Source organism: Protopterus annectens, chromosome 11.part0, assembly GCF_019279795.1.
Source record: "Protopterus annectens isolate FY-2018-M chromosome 11.part0, PAN1.0, whole genome shotgun sequence".
NCBI lineage: Eukaryota > Metazoa > Chordata > Ceratodontiformes > Protopteridae > Protopterus > Protopterus annectens.
The window spans coordinates 1,482,442,400-1,482,464,018 of NC_056745.1; the positions used below are offsets into that span (position 1 = coordinate 1,482,442,400).

A 21,619-nucleotide genomic window follows, 5' to 3' on the forward strand; every position below is an offset into this window, starting at 1 on the left:
CACACTAGAAACCACCTTAGGCATAAAGGAAGGATTAGTACGTAATGATACCCTATCCTTATGGAAAATCAAAAAGGCTCAACCGCCATAAGGGCCTGCAATTCAGAAACCCTTCTTGCAGAAGTAATGGCCAACAAAAAGCAGTCTTCCATGACAAGTATTTCAATTCAGCAGTAGCCATGAGGCTCAAAAGGTTGTAGAGTAAGTTTCTCCAACACAAAATTGAGATCCCAAGCAGGAGTAGGAGCTCTACGTGGGGGTCTTATATTCTTTGCCCCTCTAAGAAATTGCTTGAACAAAGGATGCGAAAACAATGGTGGGTCACAATCATAGTGAGCTGAAATTGCTGCAGCATGAATCTTAATGGAAGAGAAAGACAAACCTTTGTCCAATAACTCAGTAAGATATTGAAGAGCCACACTCAAATTAGGCTCAGAAATCTCCAAATTCTTTGCTGCACTCCAAAATAAAAATCTCTTCCATTTTTCTGCGTACACTTTCCTTGTACTAGGTCTTCTGGCTTCCATAATCACATTTAAAACTTGTTGAGGAAGTTGAGACCTGCTGTGTTTCAAAACAGAATATGCCAGGCTGTTAGATGAAGAGAGTGAAGCTTGACATTGAGCAGATGACCGTCCCTCTGAGACAACAGGTGTGGAATCAAAGGTAAAGGCCATGGAGGCTTCCTTACCAGACTCCTCAGTAATGGGTACCAGTGTTGCCGAGGCCAATCTGGAGCTATTAAAATCATCCTTGGCTTGTCTTGTCTGGCCTTTAGGAGCACCTTTGGGAGAAGAGTCAGAGGTGGAAAGGCATACACATGAAGATTTTTCCAACTGAAAGAAAGAGCATCCACTTTCCAAGCTGTGTGATGAAACCTCTTTGTGCAAAACTTTGGCAGCTGGTGGTTTAGTGGAGAAGCTAACAGATCTATGTCTGGAGTTCCCATGACACTGTCAGTTTCAAATACATGAACACCCAGTTTGCAGCCGTGGGGATCCATGATTTGTCTGCTTAACACATCTGCTAAGGAGTTCTGTGCTCCCGGCAGAAACCTTGCCTGAAGAGTTAGTTGCAAGCTGAGCGCAGTCTCCCATAAAATCATTGCTTGCCTGCATAACGGGTAAGAATGTGTTCCCCTTGTTTCTTGATGTACCACATGACAGTTGTGTTGTCTGTTAGAATCAACACCTGCCCTGGAAGAAGTAACTCCTTGAAAGCCATTAATGCAAACTGGACTGCTAACATCTCCTTCATGTTGATATGTAGATGCTGTAGTCTGGCAGGCCACTTGTCTTGTATCCACTTTCCATTTAGATGAGCTCCCCAAGCAATGTCTGAGGCATCTGTCGTTAGAATCTGACTTCGCCTCTGGCGGGTCACAGAGAGTCCCTTGTTTAGGTGACATTCCTGAGCCCACCACAAAAATTCCTTTTGAATGCAAGGTATTATTTGAATGACAGTGTCCAAATCCTGGCAGTGCTGTGTCCATACATTTTGAGATACCATTGCAGCTTCCTCATATGCAGTTTGGCATTGGGAAGCACCAGAATACAAGATGCCATGAACCCTAAGGCTTGAAGGACTGTCCTTGCAGTCAGCCCGACTGAAGAGATAGATGATGGAAGTAAATGGAAAGATTCTTTGTTTGTCCGGGGTTAAAAAGGCCATCTGGGCTGCTGTATTCAGTCTCACACCCAGAAAGCACATGTCTTGAGAGGGTACTAGACTGGACTTTATTTCGTTCACAGAATACCCTAGGCATCTTAGCACTGCTATCACATATTCCAAATGCTGTAAAGGTCTTCCTTTTCTTGAGCCAGAATCAGGCAGTCGTCCAAGTAAGGATAGATTTGTATTCCTTTTAGCCTGAAGTAAGCTATCACTGGAGCCAGAACCTTTGTGAATACTCTGGGCAGTAGATAAGCCAAAGGGCAATGCAGAGAACTGATAATGGGAATTCCCAGCTCGAAAGCAGCAGATACTTCCTGCAACTTAGCCTGATAGGCACATGAAGGTAAGCCTCCTTGAGATCTAAAGTTACCATCCAGTGATCTTTGCCCAGCAGAGGTAAAAGCTGCTGTAACGCCAACATTTTGAACTTGGGAATGTCCAGATAAGTGTTGAGGATAGATAAATCCAAAATTGGTCTCCGTGTTCCCCTTCTTTGGTACTAGGAACAGGCGAGAATAAAATCCTAGGCCCCTTTCTGGCACAGGAACCGGCTGAATGGCCCCTATTTGGAGTAACAGAGAAATTTGCTTGTGAGCCTCTTTTCTTTGTAGAGGAGGAATGTCTGGCATGCCTTTGAAAGGAGGCAAGGTATGGAAATAAAACCTGTAACCGTGGTGAATGATATCCAATACCCATCTGTCTTGGGTAATTAAATCCCAATTTTCTTTGAAAAGAGCCAGCCTTCCTCCCAAAGGTGCTGCCAGACAAGAATGTACTGGCAGCTGAAAAGGCAGGTCATTGGGTCTGTTTACGAAAGGACTGACCCCTGCCCTCACCAGAAGACTGAGCAGGTGAACTCCCTGTTCTAGGCCTAAAGAACCTTGAGCTCTGCCCCTACCACGTCTAGACTTACCCTAGACTGGGAATCATAAGCAGGATATGTCCATCCCTTAGTAGGCCAATTTCTACTAAACTTCGGAGGCTGCACCTGCAAAAAATCTTTAACAGTCTGCATAGACTTAGCCTTGTCCTCCATTTTCTTTAAAACTGCTTCCACAGGCGAACCAAACAACACATCAGACTGTAATGGAGCATCCAAAATCCTTGTCTTAACATGCTCAGCTAAATTCTGATCCCTCAACCAGGCGTGCCTACGAAGAACAGAACCAGTGGCAGCCACCCTCGAGGAGGCCTGCACAGCATCAAAACCACATTGCAAGGAATGCTTACCCACCTGTTCAGACACATGAACTAAATCCTGCAACTCCTTACACTCAATACCTTCCGCCAAAGCATCCACCTTAGACTTCAATTGTGAAAGGAGATAATTTTGATATTTTAACATGTGAAACTGGCAATTCAACACCCTCATGGCTAAAGTGGAAGAAGTATACACTTTCTTTCCCCATCTATCCAAAGCCCTTGCCTCTTTATCAGGAGGAACAGGATTTTAACAACAGAAGCCTTAACACCTTTAGGGCCCTGAGAAACAGTTTCACATTGGAAACAAATTTGGCCCTCTGGCATCATCTAAGATCTGCAAGACCTTTCTGAAGGGTACCTTCCTTTTGAGACCCCCTGTTAAGGAAGCAGTCCTTCCATGGGATTTAACCTTAGTTCTGCAGGCTCTGACTAGTCATCCTTTTGAGCCCGCAGCTTTGGTTGACTTGAAGTTTGTATCTTGGAAAACTGCCTTCCTGATTGCTATTACCTCAGCTAGAAGGATATCGGAGATTCAGGCTCTTTGCAGTAAGCCCCCATACATCATTTTTCATAAAGACAGAGTTTCCCTCAGGACTAACCCCTCTTTCTACCTAAAGTGGCTTCCGGCCAATATAAACCAATCTATCAATCTGCCTGTCTTCTTCCTAATTATCTCAACAAAGGAGAGTATAGACTCCATTGCTTGGATGTACATGAACAGCTACGATTTCACCTACACAGAACAGCTGGTTTTCAAAATCAGAACAGCTTTTTGTTTCATTTGCTAAGTCCTGTCTGGGTAAACCAGTGAATAAGGTAACCTTAGCTAGATGGATTTCACAATGCATTCTTCATGCATACAGAAGCTCTGGTCGACCTGAGCCGTGCGTGTTCGGCGACACTACCGTTCTGTGGCTTCTTCTGCGGCCTTCTGGTCGAAGGTCCCTTTGGATGACATTTGTTCAGCTGCTACTTGGGCTTCCTCTCACACTTTCATTACACATTATAAATTGGATCCGATTTCCAGAGGAAGGGCGTCCTTTGGCTCTGCAGTGCTCCGGAATATCCTTCCATAAGGGCCTCCCAAGTTGTGGTAGCTGGGGACTCTGTCCCACAGGTTGCTGATCAAATGAAGTTAACTACTTCAGATAAAGAAGTTATGTACCCACCATGTCGGTAACTTCATTAGTCTGCAACCAACCCTCCCTCCATCCCCTGGACCTTTAGTTCGTTCTTGCAGGACCATGATATGTCACTTTCCAGATGACATCAGGTTGGAACGTTCAGGTAGTTTCTTAGTGTTATAGTAGTGTTCTATGATACTATGGCAAACTTGATCTGAGGGTTAGAGGGAGGTAGCAGGGCATTATGGGTAGGGGGAGGAGCTTGGAGCTCGAATCTTTGCTAGGAAAGCTGCCGGCTCGGATCCAAATCGGATCCGATACCCACAGGTTGCAGACAAATGAAGTTACCTACTCAGATGGAATGTTTCTGGTGAGTACATAACTTCTTTTTAAACAAAACCTTCCAGATCTTTGTCAGTTTTTTTTCCCTCCTAGCTTGCAAACATCCTCAGGAATACCATCTATTCATGGGGACTTTGCTGTAGATAGGTTATACATTACCATTTTTATTTCATCTCCTCCTATCCTGTTAGTAATTGAGATTCATCTACCTCTAACCTTGGCTTATTTAATTCTTCCATTGTTGCTCGTCCCTCTGTAGTATAGATGATGAAAAGGCAGGGTGGTTTGTTTATATGCTTTATTACAAAGAAACACATCAGGATGGATAACAGCATTACAAATTATAAACAAACTGATTGACAGACTACACAGACATGCATGCTTACATCTCAACAGCTTACTGCAAATGGCAGTCAGGCTCACACGTGCTCAGTATTTATACACCTGTGCAAGCCCCTAGAAAGCTTCTTAAAGCTGTACATGCACACTGATCTACATCCTCCCTCTTAAATAGATTGTCTTCAATGAAATTACATTAGAACACGATATGCAATAATGTAGACAGTAGAAACAAACACAGTGTTCATGTCCAAGTTTCCGTGTATCTGTAACATGGTCTGGAAATACGACCTGATCTAGTAACATAGTTTTCAGAATTGGGTTTAGCAACAGGGGCAGTCTTCTGTGAACAACACGTATCAGGAACAGGGATATTTACTGGAACTGGAATGCTGGATAACTCACTCTGAGATAGAGTCTTTCTCACAGGCTAGGTGCTGTGGTACAGGCTCGGACGTCGGCATCAGATGTTTCCGATTCCGACTAAACTCTACTCCTTGTGATTCCACAGTGTACATTCTCTGCTCTGGGCATAGACTTTTCACGACTCCAATCTGATCATAACCTTTGCATGTTTGCATTCTCACCGTCTGTCCTTCATGTAATGGATTGAACGATTTGCTGGACTTGTCATAATAAGACGACTTTAATCTCAACACTATATGTTGCAATCTGGCTGGAGATGTATGCATAGGCTTTCTCAAAAAAGTGACTAGAGGCTGGTGGTCTGTTTCGATCTGGATAGGTCTACCATAAATATAATAGAACTTTGAACATGCAAACACAATTGCCAAGAGTTCTTTCTCTATCTGAGCATACTGTATCTCAGTTAGGGTTAGAGATGTGGATGCACAGGCAACAGGCTGACCCTTGTGAAGAACGATTGCACCAAAACCAAATTTCGAAGCATCACAGGAAAGAGTAACTGGTTTGTGAACATCATAGTATCTGAGAGTTGGTGGACTGGCAGTTGTCTGTTTCAGGACATCAAGTGCTATTTGGTGGTGATCTAACTATGACAAGGATACATCTTTACATGTCATCTCTCTAAGCAATGCTGATAGTTGGCTTAAGTCTGGAATGAAACTTACCTAGATGGTTAACCATGCCAAGTTGAGGGGCTTGAACATTGTCGGGAGCTGGCATTTCAAGAATAGCTGTTTGCTTGGAAGGGTCTGGTCATAAGCCTGAACTGGTAAACAAACATCCAAAGTAAGTAACTTCTCATAACCTGAACTTGCACTTCTTAGGATTCAGCTTAAGATTCAGTTGACGAGCTATTTCCAGAACTTTCTCAAGGTTTCTGTCATGCTCAGCTTCACCATTACCTCCTACTAGAAGATCATCTACTATAATAGCACAAGGATTCCCAGAAAAACATGTGCTCCATTGCATGTTGAAAGACTTCACTGGCAGAATTTATTCCAAATGGCATTCTCAAAAATCTGTACCTGCCAAACAGAGTACTGAATGTAGTAAGCAATGAGGATTTCTTGTCAAGCAAAATTTGCCAAAATGAACACACTGCATCTAAGACAAAAAAAAAAAAAAAAAAAAACTGGCATTTGTGCTTTGTGCAAACCTCGTGGATCAATACATATTCTGATATTTGAGCTTTTCTTATGAGCTACCACCATGGAGGATACCCATTCAGTAGGTTCTTCAACTGGACAAATTATACCTTGTTGGTTCTTCAACTGGACAAATTATACCTTGTTGCGCCATTTTGTCTAGCTCGGCTTTGACTCTGTTCTGCATAGTTACTGAAACTTTCTGGGCTGGCCTGACAACTGGACTGACATCTGGATCTATCTTCATGGAGTACACAACTGGAAGCTCGCCTAGTTTGTCTTTGAAAAGATCAACATAGGTAGAGAAAATAAAATTAGAACTGTGATCTTTCAAGCTAACATGATGGACTTCCTCATTAAATGAAAGCAGTCCCATTTCTAAACTGTCTCTGAACTCTAATAATGACTGTACGTGATTTTTACCACATAAAATAAGTTGTTGCTTCTCCCAGCAGAGCAACATGAAAGAACTACTGATCCCTCAATTTGAATCTCTTCACCACCGTAAGCAACAAGCTTCGCACACTTTGCCAAATCAAGCTTCTTACCAGCACATACTGTAGCAAATGTTTCTGTAGACATAACATTGCACTTTGAACCTGTGTCAACTTTGAGCTCTGTGGGTCTTCTGTTTATCTGAACAGTACAAAATACTTCATTCTTTGCCCTTAGATCTACTGCATTGACTGTTTCATGAAGCACTGACACACCATCAACATAAAAAGTAGGGTCATAGCTTTCTGATTGAGTGACTTGTTTCTTTGAATGTTCCCTTTTAAAAAATGAATGTGTGCTTTTCGATTTACAAAACCTTTTGAAATGATTCCACTTATTGCATTTGTGACATTGCTGACCAAAAGCTAAAATTTTTCGCTTTTAAGCTCATGACTTCATCCACAATTACAACAGTTGACTATGAAACTGGATAAGCACGCACCCTCACCCTTATGCCTGTTTGCTGACTCACATTTATGTTCCAGAACACACCTTGGAACTTGCTAGAAAACCAAATTTTGAAGCATCACAGGAAAGAGTAACTGGTTTGTGAACATCATTGTATCTGAGAGTTGATGGACTGGCAGTTGTCGGGTTCAGGACATCAAATGTTCTTTGGTGGTGGTCTAGCTATGACCAGGATACATCTTTACGTGACAGCTCTCTAAGCAGTGCTGATAGCTGGCTTAAGTCTGGAATGAAACTTGCCTAGTTAGTTAACCATGCCAAGTTGAGAGGCTTGAACATTGTCTGGAGCTGGCATTTCAAGAATAGCTGTTTGCTTGGAGAAGGGTCTGGTCGTAAGCCTGAACTGGTAAACAAACGATCAACATAAGTAACTTCTCGTAACCTGAACTTGCACTTCTTAGAATTCAGCTTAAGATTCACTTGACAAGCTATTTCCAGAACTTTCTCAAGGTTTCTGTCATGCTCTGCTTCACCACTACCTCCTACTAGAATATCATCTACTATAATAGCACAAGGATACCCAGAAAAACATTTGCTGCATTGCATGTTGAAAGACTTCACTGGCAGAATTTATCCCAAATGGCATTCTCAAAAATCTGTACCTGCCAAACAGAGTATTGAATGTAGTAAGCAATGAGGATTTCTTGTTGAGCACAATTTGCCAAAATGAACACTCTGCATCTAAGACAAAAAAAAAGCTGGTATTTGGCATCAGTGCTGCAATTTCTTCAACTGTATGCATTGGATGATGAGGTCTTTTCAGTGCTTTGTTCAAACCTCATGGATCATTACATATTCTGATGATATCTGAGCTTTTCTTATGAGCTACCACCATGGAAGATACCCATTCAGTAGGTTCTCCAACTGGACAAATTATACCTTGATGCACCATTTTGTCTAGCAAGGCTTTGACTCTGTTCTGCATAGTTACTGGAACTTTCCGGGCTGGCCTGACAACTGGACTGACGTCTGGATCTATCTTCATGGAGTACACAACTGGAAGCTTGTCTAGTTTGTCTTTGAAAAGATCAACATAGGTAGAGAAAATATACTGGACAACATTAGAACTGTGGTCTTCAATTTAACATGATGGACTTCCTCATTAAATGAAAGCAGTCCCATTTCCAAACTGTCTCTGAGCCCTAATAATGACTGTACATGATTTTTGACCACATAAAATAAGCAGAGCAACATGAAATAACTACTGATCCCTCAATTTGAATCTCTTCACCACCATAAGCAACAAGCTTCGCACACTTTGCCAAATCAGGCTTCTTACCAGCACATACTGTAGCAAATGTTTCTGTAGACATAACATTGCACTTTGAACCTGTGTCAACTTTGAGCTGTATGTGTCTTCTGTTTATCCAAACAGTACAAAATACTTCATTCTTTGCCGTTAAATCTACTGCATTGACTGTTTCCTGAAGCACTGACACACCCTCAACATAACAAGTAGGGTCATAGCTTTCTAATTGAGCAACTTATTTCTTTGAACGTTCCCTTTTAGTAACAGAATGTGTGCTTTTCGATTTACAAAACCTTTTGAAATGATTCCACTTATTGGATTTGTAACATTGCTAACCAAAAGCTAAAACTTTTCCCTTTTAAGCTCATGACTTCCTCCACAATTACGACAGTTGGCTGTGAAATTGGGTAAGCAGGCGCCCTTACTCTTATACTTCACGGAGACTGTGCAGTTTCCAGAGCATGCCTTGGAACTTGCTAGAAAACTACGGGTTTTCCCAGCGACTGCTGCAGGGTTTACTGTTGTTGCCATGTGCTTGAGCCTGTTTCTTTTAACCACATGCTGCATACTATCAACACTAGCTTTATAAGTTACTGGAAGCATGCATCTCTCATTTGTAAGCATATTTGTGTGCTTTTCTGCAAGCTCATATATCTGACAAGTCTCAATGGCTTTATTCAAACTTAAATCGCTGTCACGAAGCAAAATCTTTCTCACAACATCATCTTTAATACCATACACAAGTCTGTCTTTTATCAACTCATCCCTTAAATATGCACATTTTAGCTGTATTTCTCAAATCAGTTAGATATGCTGCAAATGTTTCACCAGGCTTTTGATCCCTTATATAAAATAAGTGCCTTTCCACTGTAACATTCATTTCCCCTTCCCCTGACTCAGCCAGTACAACTACATGATGGTTTTCCCCCATCTCCTGCAAATACAGCAGTTGCATACACAAGTCAATGCTCCCTTTCTGTGGCTTCTGACCCAGCTAAATTAAGTAGAATAAATGCCTTTGTACAGTAATCTTTATTAGAAAATGCAGCGTGTATGAAAATGTCTTACTCTTGCTCAAACATTGCCAAGTTCTCTGCAATATTAGTATCAAAGGCAAGTGGAGCTGGTCTATGAAATCTGTTTGCCATGCCAACAAATTATGCCACAAACGCACTGAAAAATATGACCCTTGTAATTGTTTACGAGCAAGCTGCTGTGAGCTTATAACGACATTCAAATGCGCACAATAAACTCTTCGAAACACTTGGCTTTGCGAAATATGCTTTTTAATGGCTGTATTTTGTGAAATAACTGTACTGTAGTACTGCACAAACATGCAAACACTTCATACTCTTCAGACAACTTGAATAGCTTTGATTAATGCAAAAAAATAGTGCTTAAAGAAAAAATGTGGTAGTTTCTCTTATTTTATACATTTTATGCGATTCAGACTTTATTTCAAACATTTTTCATAGTTACTTCGAATATTTCTATTAATATATCATTTCGGATATTTCTGTTACTTAGAAATTCATTTACATGGATGGATAGCAGCATTACAAAATGTAAACGAACTGATTAACAGACGGACTACACAGACATACATGCTTACATCTCAACAGCTTACTACAAAATGGCGGTCAGGCGTGCACGTGATCAGTATTTATACATTTGTGCAAGTCCCTAGAAAGCTTCTTAAAGCTGTACACACACACACTGTTCTACATCCATAAACATGTCCGTTTGTACTTTTTCTTGATTTCCATATTTGTCTGCTTTATACAGACTTTCATTGAATTTCCAAATTATTTCTAATAACTTCTACAGGATCCCTTCTTATCTTCCATGTAATAGGCTCCCTAAGCTTGGTGACAGCCCTTGCTACTTTCCATTGCCCGAGTCGTTGTGCAAAAAGTCTTTGTGCTCTGGAGTTATCATCAAAAACCAGTTGCTTAACAGCACTCTTTCTAAACTTGTGCATATTATCGAGGTAATCCTTTATTTTCTGTTTAGCATTCTGCAGTTGGTCCCCCTGTTGTTTTGTGAGATTCCCCATATTCTGCTATACTTTAACATTTGTCAGTCCCGCTAAATAATTTTTGTTACCTCTTAACCATATCTCCCTTTCCTTTATTTCCACCTTAGTTTTAAACTCCACTTTAATTTTATCCCACTCCCTAGTTATATTTTCAGAAGAAATGTCTATCTTCTCTAGTAGCTCCTGAGTAATTCCCAAAACCCATTCCTTAAATTCCTCTCTCTTCAACAGATAGGTGGGAAAGTGCCAGTGTCTCATTTTTATTTCATTACCCTGTGTTTTTATTTTAGTCATTATTGGCACTTAATCTCAAATAGTTATGTACATTTCAAGATCCTCAGTTAAATGCACATCTTCTTCTTCTTCTTTCGGCTTTATCCCGGTTAGGGGTCGCCACAGCAGATCACCTGTCCGCACATTGAATGGCAGTGTTTTGTCGAGTTGCCAGCCCGTAACCTTCCACAGAAGCACTCACACGCACACCTAGGGCCAATTTAGAGTGTCCAATCCACCTGCAGCATGTCTTTGGGATGTGGGAGGAAACCCACGCGACCACAGGGAGGACATGCAGACTCCGCACAGAAGGCACCCCAGCCGAGGATCGAACCGGAGAATCTACATATTTCTGTGAAATATAAATTTTGTCTAGCCTAGCCCATTTTTTGTATCTTGGAGAATAATATGTAAATTCACTCCGAACTCCTAGTGCTGAGTTCACACCTTCCTGCCAAATATTTTCATAGATTTCTTCAAAAATCTACCCACCTTTATTTATATGTTCTCTTCTGGGCCCCCCAGACACATCTTTAGTGTTGCAAATCAAATTCCGGTCCCCACCAATAAGTAATATTCCTTGCTGAAAGCTGATTATTTCTCCCAGACTTTTCTTAAACTCCATTATAGCAGTTTTTGGAGGAATATAAATACATGCCAGTGTAATCCACCTCCCTTGCCAGTAGCCCCTTAGTACTACAGATCTGCCATTATTGTCTTTTTTGTCCTCTTCTTTTCCTTTGGCCAAGGTATTCTGCCGAATAACCATTCTGAAAACCTTTATCAGATTCACATGTTCATTTCTTTCTAGGTGTGTCTCCTGTAATACAGTTGTTTGCATTCTTCACCTTTTAAAATAGGTACTATTTCTTTTTTGTATTTATCTGTGAGACCATTCACATTTAAAGACATTACAGAAAGCATCATTTTCTTGTGCATTTCTTGTTCCATCTTTTTATGTATAACTGCTTTTTTGTTAAAAGTCTAATTCCAGCTTTTATGTTAAATGCATAAATTGGTTGGCAGCTTGGTCTTAGCAGTTGTTTCTTGCTGTATTCATTTGGGCCTATGTCACATCTTACAAAACTTTTTGTTTTAGTGAAAGCCCTCAAGCAAAAAAAAAAAATCCTTCAACACTCCCCTAAAACCTGTTAACTTACTAACACATAAAACTATGTACATCTTCAAAATTTGAAGTTTTACCTTCTTTATAAGAATAGAAAAGTTCTCAACTGGTAGCCACACTCACAGGTTAGAGTTAACCAAAAAGATAGGTTAGTCATATTAAGATGCATGGTACAACCTGTGCTTTTAGTAAGTGCTGTCTGTTTTGTCTTAATTTTTATAGTTCTCTCAGCTGAGAAAATATTTGAATGCTTTCAGTAAACCCTTTTTCCAAGCCATTTCTCTTTATCAGATTGTCTTCTAGGGACATGCAAACCAGACACAAAACTAAGGATACATTGTTTACCATAAAAAAGGCGTATAATATTCAGTATTCTTCTTCGTTTACTTGCTTAAGAAAATACGACTTGTTGCTGGATAAAGGCAAGGGCCTTAACCCAGTCATTCCCCTATGCAAGCATGAGAAAAAGCGCACTATTTTTTCTTTTGTCATGTTCTCTTAAACAGACCTTTCCTCTTTCCTCTCTTTTTTTAAATATTGCAGTGCCTACATATCTTAAAACTGAACAAGGAAAAAGAGAAAAGACAGAAACAGGAAAAATAAGCACCTGTTCATAGGTAGGTACTAGGCTATTGGCTCTAGGGCCTATATAAGCCTAGCCAAAAAGGTACCCCGGCTTTCGCCACCTAAAAAAATTATTTTCCTGTGCCCCTGTCGAGCAGAGCCACAAAAGTGATCCCCAGGGTGAATTTCCTGTTTCCCATCCAATCATCAAGATTTTTCTTGAAGAGTGCTAATGAGGAGCTCTGTTTGACATAGATAGGTAGTCTGTTCCAGAGTATGGGAAGTCTCTGGAACAGGAATCTATCCCTCCAGCATGTTCTGTTTATTGTGGTGACAAGGTTTAGGTCCCTACAGCGTGAAGTTCAGAGGGATTGGGATTTCTTTAAGTGGAGCATGGCCAACAGCTCTGGGTTTGACATAGCTTTGCATGTTAGGCAGAGATAGTCTCTGAGTTGGCGACATACGACGGTGTAAAGCTGGAGTTTTTTAAGACTGTCTGCGTAGGGTATCTATTTGAGGCCAGTAATCCTCTTTGTGAGGTATTTCTGTGGCCTCTCCAGTTGATGTAGATGTCTTGTGAGGTACATACCAAAAGGGGCGCTGTACTCTATAATGGGTCTAATGAGTGATGGGTAGAGGGAACAATGACCTCTTTTTTCTGGATGAGAAACCTTTTGTGATGAGGTGTGCCACATAGAAGGATTTCCTGACCACTGTGGCGATGTGATTATCAAAGAAGAGACTACAGTCCGCCTGTGTCCCAAGGTCTCTTATCACACTTTCGGTGTTAAGTGGACTACCACCTATGTGGTAGTTCATGGGTAAAGAGTTTTTACCAAAGGGGATGACAATGCACTTTTTGGCATTGAGCCTCAGGCCATGGCTTTGACACCAGGCATCTGTCTCAGTGGATCCCTTGTGTAGGATGCCCACATCATTAGGAGTTTCGATTATGGCTCCCAGTTTGCAGTCATCTGCAAACTTCATTAGCCAAAGACCTTCCGTGTTAGCCTGTACTTCAGAAAAGTAGATACCAAACAGGACAGGACCCAGGACTGAACCCTGTGGTACTTCACTTGTCACTGGTCTGAAGTCGGATTTGGAGTCTGCTACTTTCACAGTGTGGGCTCTGTCCGTGAGCCAGTTGGCAACCCATCTTGTGACATAGGGATTTATACCTAATTTAGTGAGTTTATCTATATTTCTAGAGTGGGGGATGGTATCAAAAGCCTTGGCAAGATCTAGATAGGCTCTGTGAACCAGTGTGCCTGACTATAGAGTCACCTATTACTAGTGTGTTACTCCTCAAATATGAAGACCATGCTACATCTGTGATGGCATTTGTTACAAATCCGCTGCCCTATTTCTCCTGGCTTGGCTGGCAGTCCCTCCTGTTATCACACATGCTGTAGCAGATCAAGTAGCTGCGGCCTTCCAGTATGCATGTACTGTGCTAGCCACAGCACGTTTATCCGCACATCAAAGTGCCACAATACATGTTCACATGCGCATCAAAGGGCCACAATACATGTTCACACACGCATCAAAGTGCCACAGTACATGTTCACACATGCATCAAAGTGCCACAATACATGATGACACGCACATCAAAGTGCCACAATACATGTTCACACGCGCATCAAAGTGCCACAGTACATGTTCACACGAGCATCAAAGTGCCACAGTACATGTTCACACGTGCATCAAAGTGTCACAGTACATGTTCACATGAGCATCAAAGTGCCACAATACATGTTCACATGCACATCAAAGTGCCACAATACATGTTTGCACGTGCATCAAAGTGCCATAATACATGTTTGCACGTGCATCAAAGTGCCACAGTACATGTTCACACGAGCATCAAAGTGCCACAATACATGTTCACATGCGCATCAAAGGGCCACAATACATGTTCACACACGCATCAAAGTGCCACAGTACATGTTCACACACGCATCAAAGTGCCACAGTACATGTTCACACACGCATCAAAGTGCCACAATACATGATGACACGCACATCAAAGTGCCACAATACATGTTCACACACGCATCAAAGTGCCACAGTACATGTTCACACGAGCATCAAAGTGCCACAGTACATGTTCACACGTGCATCAAAGTGTCACAGTACATGTTCACATGAGCATCAAAGTGCCACAATACATGTTCACATGCACATCAAAGTGCCACAATACATGTTTGCACGTGCATCAAAGTGCCATAATACATGTTTGCACGTGCATCAAAGTGCCACAGTACATGTTCACACGAGCATCAAAGTGCCACAATACATGTTCACACGCGTGTCAAAGTGCCACAGTACATGTTCACACGCGCGTCAAAGTGCCACAATACATGTTCACATGTGCATCAAAGTGCCACAATACATGTTCACATGTGCATCAAAGTGCCACAGTACATGTTCACATGAGCATCAAAGTACCACAATACATGTTCACATGCACATCAAAGTGCCACAATACATGTTTGCACGTGCATCAAAGTGCCACAATACATGTTTGCACGTGCATCAAAGTGCCACAGTACATGTTCACACGAGCATCAAAGTGCCACAATACATGTTCACATGTGCATCAAAGTGCCACAGTACATGTTCACATGTGCATCAGTGCCACAATACATGCTCACATGCACATAAAAGTGCCACAATACATGTTCGCATGCGCATCAAAGTGCCACAATACATGTTCACATGTGCATCAAAGTGCCACAATACATGTTCACATGTGCATCAAAGTGCCACAGTACATGTTCACATGTGCATCAAAGTGCCACAACTCTTCAACACGAGCACATCTGAGAGCTCATACAAGGTTTACATAGCAATGCCAAACCACGTTTATTTTATAAATGAGAAGGAAATGGGTAGGAGGACAATAAGAAAGGGGGAAGAGCAAATTCCAAAACGTAGTGGCAGACTTTATATAGGATGGAACTCTCCTAAGAGCACACAGAAGAAAATAGGCCTACTGAATTTTAAACAATATCATGTGGCAGCAGTGAAATGCCAATATATGAGAGCTAGGTTGCATCACAGAATGCTATGGGTAAGGTCCGGAAGAATTCTCCTAAATGAACACTGGAAACAATTTAAGAAGCCTCAGGATACAAAATTATGGGACCTATGGAGGTGGGAAAAGTGGGTAGAATTCAGAGTATGGAACTGGAAGGAAGAAGAGATGATGAGTGCATATTGGAGAAAGATATGAGAGGGTTCCAAAACTCCAGAACAGTCAATTACACCTATTTTGGCATGTCTGGGCAGTGGGGAGAAGGTGGTTCTTGGTGAATGTGTAGGACATTAACAAAAATTCTACATTTGATTACAAAATGCAAAAATAAGAGGTGTGTAGACTGAGAATTTGGTGGTAGCAATATTTACAGGTTAGGGACATATTATGGTCTTGTAGAGTGCGGGAAATGATCCATATTGATCCAGTAAGATGTAGTCTCAAAATGATATATAAATCTAAAATTGGGGACTAAGAATAAGTCACTTCTATTTGGACCAAAGTCATATTCCGCATTAAAGACATCTGTAACTAATGAACAGCTGCATTGCCACACACTGCTGTTGTAAAACGCTGCTGCCTTCACTCATCAGTTGGTGTTATTACTGCTAACAGGGAGACCCTAATCCTGAACAAAACATCGGTAGTGCCAAACAGCTGCTGTCCTGAGAACAGCAAAAGGTAACAGTTTTACCAATTGCTAGCTCTTTTTTAAAAGCACAGTAGTATTCTATTATAAAAGTAGCAGAGCAATACTTCTTAGTATAACCTAAGTGATACTCAAGCTATGGGGTTTTGAACATACAAGTCTTTTTCCTGTGTTTTGATATCTGCTGCCTCTATTCAGGTTCTGATCAGTGTGTTTTAGCTGTAGATAGCGATCTTAAGAACCCTGCAGGTACTGGACTGCTCAATGTAATATCTGGTACTTTGTACTAAGAGAAAAATTAAGAAACGGTAAATACTGCAAAAGAAAAGAAGGTTGCAATGTAGCCAAACAAAGACAGTGATATCTAGCACTATGATATTAAGTGTTTAAAAAGTCATCCAGTTGAACGGACATAGCCGTTGATGTAAGAATGGTATGTAACAAACCTAACAATTCTCTGTGCCGTTCAACAGAATACAGGTTAGCCAGTACTGACTACCTTTCCATATACAGATGCTATGAAATTAAAGCTAATAACATTAGGCATTTAACAACTGTATTGGACCATTGCTTCTATAGTACATTAAAAGCAGTATGCAAAGTAATGCTATGAATCAGTATACGTTCAACACAACTGCGCATTTAACAACTGAATTAGGCATTTGCTTCAGAAGCACATTAAAAACAATACACTAAGTTATGTTATAAATCAGCGTGCGTTCAACACTGAGTTTTAAAAGCAGTATATTTAGTAATGCTAAACATCAATGCAAGTACATTGCAACTGAGCAGAATCGTAAATGTAAAAATTTTACTGGAAGTACAAAACACGCGGTTCGTACATCAGGACCCAAGAAATGTACGTATTTACAATTCCCGACTCTATACTCGCATTTGTGTGATGAAACATGTAACAAAGGTATAACTCAGTTTGCCAGACTTATAACAGTACAATAAGTCAGTGTAATCTGTTGCAGTGATACTAAACACGTGGTATTTACACTCAGTCCATAGATGCATATAAGCAGTGCAACAAGATATAACAACACTATGTCCATATCCTTCACTGTATAATTACTTGTAAATAATTGTGATGAATAAAGTAGCAAAAAGAAAAACAAGACAAAATAACTAAAAACTATGCAAAAATACATAGTTTTCTTACTGTAAGGACGCTCACACTCCACGGTGCACCGCTAACATTAGGACTTTACCATGACAAGTATATATACACAAGAGACTGACCCTGCAACAACTTAATCGTAACACCATTCGATAACACCAAATGCTACTCTTACAGTTGCTTACTTTTCTCAAACCAAGTGGAGGGAAGGAGGGGAGCAGAACCTTTCTGAACCAAACGTGTAGTGACACACACACGTTCATGTTGCTCTTTACAGCAGACACGTGTAACACAAAGTAAAGTTTTTTTATTTTCCTTTTTATTTATTTTTTTAACTGTCCTAGCCAACCTGCAGCTGTAAGTGGGAGGGCGCTCATGCTCCTCCCCCATGGTTCTGGCTACATTTCAACAGGGTACGGAGAAGAGCGCAAACTTTTATTAAAATAAATACGCACAAATAAAAATTGCGCCCTTTAAGAGGCTGGCCTTTACGGCACCCTAGGCGGTCGCCTAGTTTGCCTATGCCTAAGGCCGGCCGTGCTTCTGCCGATAAGACTGCATCTTTACTGTTAAACGTCTAGGTTGCATTTTAGTATCCAGATTTGGAGCATATACATGATATGCCCTTTCAGTTAACGATTCCTTTTGTGGAATACCAGTCCCGTTGCTTATTTGTGCTTTCATGAAATTAATACAGTCTGTTCCTTCTAGCTTCTCTCGTACAGCAGAAAATCTCAGGTTTTCCCTATGTGCTCTGTCCACCAGTTCTGTTATTTTTTTAAACATCTCTTCTTGTGCAGTCTTATATTCCGCCAAACTATTCTTCATTTCATCCTCTGAGTTTTGCAATTTTGTCACCTTATCTGAATATCTGTTTAAAGCTTCTTTCATTTTTTCCAGCTTTTTATTGTTTGAGTTGATATACTGCAAGAAGGTTTCATATATTTTAACCAGGTCTGTGTGCAGCTGCTTTATACTTCCCTCTAGGTTACTAGAAGTCATGTCTGGAACTTGTTGATATACTCTTATCAGTGTTTTGTTTATTTTAACCAGGTCTGTGTGCATCTGCTTTATCCTTCCCTCTAGGTTACTGGAAGTCCTGTCTGGAACTTGCATTGCTTCTTGGTGAACAGCTACAGTTTTTCTCCCAGTTTGTATTTTTTCATCACCTTTTGTAGCTGATTTTCCTCCAGGTCCTTTATATTTCTTTCTTTCTCCCATTCAGGCAGTGGACGTTCTAGCCAGTTACTGAAATTTACCCAAAACTCTAGGTCCACTGGCTTTCTCTGCTATATTTCTGTTTTTAGACCAGGAGAGCCAGAATTAAGCTGTTACTCAATGTGCAGCCATCTTGGAAGTCCTCTGTTGCTTCCCTTGATCAGCCCTGCAGCAGTAGGTTCATAGGTTCATAGGTTCATACTAGGCTATCTGCCCGAGGGCATTTACAAGCCTAGCCCATCGTTTTGTGGCTTACGCCACCCCTTTAGTATGGGGAACTATACCCATTATTTTGCTGTGCCTCTGTCGAGCAGTGACACTGAGGTAATCCCTGGGGTATATCTGCGATCTCCCATCCATTGGTCAAGATTTCTCTTGAACAAGGCCAGCGAGGTGCTCTGCCTCACATGTACCGGGATTTTGTTCCACAGCATAGGGAGTCTTTGGGTGATGAATCTATCCCTCCAGCACGCCCTATTAATAGCCGTGTCGAGGTTTAAGTCTCCCGCCCTTGTGGCTCTGATGGATCTAGATTTTTGAGGTGAAGCATATTCATCAAATCTGGGTTTGACATGGCCTTGTATGTTAGGCAAAGGTCACCTCTGAGCAAGCGGTAGCGACTGAATAGAGCTGGAGTTCTTTCAGTCGGGCAGCATAGGATAGATTTTGAGACCCTTTATCCTTTTGGTGAGGAACTTTGTGGCCTCTCCAGCTGCTGCAAGTGTCGGGTCAGATACATTTCGAATGGGGCATTGTACTCAATCATTGGTCTGATGAGTGATGAGTAAAGGAGACTATAACCTCCCTTGATCTAGATGAGAATCCCTTCATGATAAGGTGGGCAATGTAGAAGGTCTTCCTAACTACTTTAGCTACATGGGTGTCGAATGACAGACTACTATCAACCTGGGTCCCCAGGTCCCTGATAACTTCTTCTGTGCTCAGTGGATTGCCACCTATTTGGTAGCTAGGGGTAACCTTGTTTTCCCGAAGGGTATGACTATGCATTTTTGGCATTTAACTTTAGGCCGTGGCTCTGGCACCAGTTATCCGCTTCTGTGAGACCCTTCTGAAGGATATCTGTGTCAGATGTGTTTCTACTATGGCAGTTTGCAGTCATCTGCAAACTTTGTCAATAACCCTCCTGTGTTTGCTTGTACTTCGAAAAGTAGATTCCAAACAAGAGTGGGCCCAGGACTGAGCCCTGTGGGACACCACTTGTGACAGGCTTTGAGTCTGACATGGCGCCAGCAACTCTGACCCTATGGGTTCTGTCACTCAGCCAGTTTGCAACCCATCTTGTGATGTATGGGTTAACATTTAAGCTGATGAGTTTTTCAATGATACCCGAGGGGGTATTGTGTCAAGGCCTTAGCCAGATCGAGGTAGGCTGTATGGACTGCCTTTCCTCATCAATGGCTTTGGTGACTGTTTGAAAAAGTCAACCAAGTTTAAAAGGCATGATCTGCCTTTGACAAAGCCAAACTGGGTTGGATCCAAAGTCTGCAAATTCCTATGTCTTTATTTATGAGGTCCATTATGATCCTCTCCATGGCTTTGCAGATCAGGCTTGTCAAGCTAATGGGCGTAATTTCAGGGTCGGTGGAGGCACCGCCTTTGTGAAGTGGGACCACAGTTGCAGTCGCCACTCCTGGGTGCGTATCCAGAGGTAAGACTTTGATTAAACAGCTGTCCTAGCTGTGGGTTTAATTCCTCATTGAGTTGGGGACACCATCAGGTCCCATGGATGCTGTGTTTTTTGCTTTGGAGAGAGCAGTTCTCACTTGGGCGCTGGAGATGTTTGGGGGGCTGCAATCGTTTGGTATAGATATCTCTCCTCTGCAGTACTCTGTGCGGCGATATTTTACTTGATGGCCTCACCAGATGCACAGTAGCAAGCCCTGCCCAAAACCCACCCCCGTGATATGTCATTCATGAATATGCATTCCCTCCGAAGCGCACTGACATGTAATATAACAATAAATAAAACAGTAAAACGTTGTCTTCAGAATCAGTTTAATTTATTAATGGTCACCACCTTGTTTGCCATGCAAGTGTCTACATGTTTTACAGCTTCTAGGCTTACATTTCTCTTCATTTCTGTAGTTTCAGTTTTATACAGTTTTGCCTCTTTTATAATTTATAAAACGGGCAACTCAGAATTATTAACTGCATGACATATATATGTTTTTTTTCACAGTTAAATCAACTTTTCTCAACAGTCTACCCAATATGTGATCACCTCTGATGCCACAGACTATAATGTTTGACAAACAAAAAACATTAAGTCGGCAAGGGAAAGACGTAGCCAGGTACAAGACTTTAAGTTAAGAAAGCATTGTGGCAGATTCGTTTTATCTTCTGACAAGTCACCAGGCTTGAATTATGTTATAAACATCAGATTTTTTTTTTTTTTTTTTAAATAGAAGAATTTAATGACTATTTTGTTGGTACATTTAAAAAAAAAACAGATTTAAGCTTATGTTTAATGACTATTAAGTTAATTGGTCACGTGATGTGTTGGATTTGGTACTTTAATATTGTAAGAACTGTGTGTCTGTTTCTGATGAAGTTGTTGTGAGGTACGTTAAAAGAATGAAAGTTCTAAACAGAGTCCGTTTTTACCTGGATACGTCTTTCCTGTAGACAGTTGCATGGCAAACAAGGTGGTGACCGTTAATAAAATATCGTCTACAATAAGGGTTTATAGTGCATTAACTTTTTGTGTTTTGGAAGTAGTATGTACATTTAATTTGCGTTAATATTCTCACATCATGTATGCACGCGCGATTACTTGAAGGCTAATTACATATGCACTCAATTTGCGACACGCCCGCTTCTGTGCGAAACGAACTGGGGAGGCCCTCAAGTAAAATACTGCCGTCTGTGCTTGGGCTGGTAACTTAATTAATTTACTGATAGTGTAAGCAGAATCATGCGAAACAAACTGGTGAGGCATTCAAGTAAAATACCGCCGTCTGTACTTGGGCTGGTAACTTAATTCATTTACTGATACCGTAAGCAGAATCAAACCCGTATGGTACCTGTGAAGGGGACAGTATCCACAGTCTAACAGACTCCTTACACGGAAAGTTTACAGAGGATGTAAAGCATCACCTCATCCCT

General features: G+C 41.2%; 1 protein-coding gene across 1 annotated transcript in view; it reads left to right on the plus strand.

Moving 5' to 3' along the window:
- The window catches only part of SELENOO (selenoprotein O), an 857,804-nt gene that overhangs the window by 687,992 nt on the left and 148,193 nt on the right, over positions 1-21,619 (plus strand). The window lies entirely within an intron of this gene.